The following is a 1,258-nucleotide window of genomic DNA, read 5'->3' on the forward strand; positions in this document are numbered from 1 at the left end:
GCTGCCGACCTCGCCATTGTTGTTCTGCTGCCGCTGCCGCCTCCCCCACCCCCTTCCCCGGCGTCACACGGATGACCTTTCTATTCGCATCGCGACACGCTGACACCACATCTGAGTGACACGCGAAAGGAACTTCACAATCGAGAAAGAACAGCTGAGTGCGCCGCGCGGAGAGCATGCGTGCGCGGTGGCGGGCGGAGCGGAGGTGCCGAGGAGACAGCGAGAGAGCGAGAGCGCGGAGGCGACGCAGCGGTCGGCGTGATGAATCTGCTGAGATGTGATCAACATCATAATTGGAAGACGAGTCTGAACTCTGATGCACCTACTACTACACGGCACTGACGCGACCGCGCGTGCTGCGCCGCCCTCAACTCTCCCCCTGTACGTGTGCATGTGTATGTTTGTGCGGCTGGAACGTGGCAGGCTGCGGAGGGCAATACTCATCCCCCACGCGGTTCAACACAATGTCCTAGAGCCGCTGAAGACCACGCTGCTGTGCGCACCAACGATGATGACAATCCTCACCTCATATGTAACTCGGGAAAACTGAACCACCTCGCGTGGCGGATGAGCAACCGTACGGAATAATCGTTAGATAGTAAGTCTGAGCTGGTGCGTGTCTGCGTGTGCGCGTTCACGTGCGTCCGTATGCGTGCCATCCCTTGACCTAGCGAGCACGCCAGTAGCATCTCCGCAAGCTGCTCGTCTACATCAGGGGAAAGAGATGCCGTGACGCCGAGAGAGAAGAGAGCTGTAAGCGGTCAAAGCGCTCATTTTCAAGCCGCACGCGGGCTGCTACCGGTGCCCCTGCGGTCGGGTGATGCGCGAGAGTGCCGCGGCAACTGTCGTTGTCGTTCTTGACGCGGCTTGTGGGTAGCTGCTGCTCCGTGAGAATGGCCAAGCAGTGTCGCTATGCGTCTCCGCCACAACCCCCATGTGGAGCTACGGTACGAAACACGTGCGAGAGCCCGCTGGCGTGCGGCCACTATGTGTGTGTGCTGCTGTGTGGTGTGTTGTGGTGTGTGCGGAGGAGCGACGGAGAGCGCGTGCGCGTGTGATGACGTACGCTTTGGAATTGACTGCCTACTCGCGCGGCGTACCCTCGTGTGCGCCGCGCGTCGTGCGGACAACGTGCATTGGTGTGCATACCTCTACTGTTACTCAAACTACCTTCTGAGGCGCGCGCGCTGTCCGTCCACGCACACACGTACACACACTCCACCACCACCACCACGACCGCGCCATTGTTGTTCTTGCC

At 60.3% G+C, this 1,258-nt stretch overlaps 1 non-coding gene across 1 annotated transcript; it reads left to right on the forward strand.

The window, feature by feature from the left end:
• The first annotated feature begins 764 nt into the window (after window positions 1-764).
• ABB37_05218 lies at window positions 765-831 on the forward strand. Its single transcript, XR_001548683.1, has one exon. It is a non-coding gene; the product is annotated as a snoRNA (small nucleolar RNA).
• Window positions 832-1,258: the final 427 nt, after the last annotated feature.

Source organism: Leptomonas pyrrhocoris, assembly GCF_001293395.1.
Source record: "Leptomonas pyrrhocoris isolate H10 chromosome Unknown, whole genome shotgun sequence".
NCBI classification, from domain to species: Eukaryota; Euglenozoa; class Kinetoplastea; order Trypanosomatida; family Trypanosomatidae; genus Leptomonas; species Leptomonas pyrrhocoris.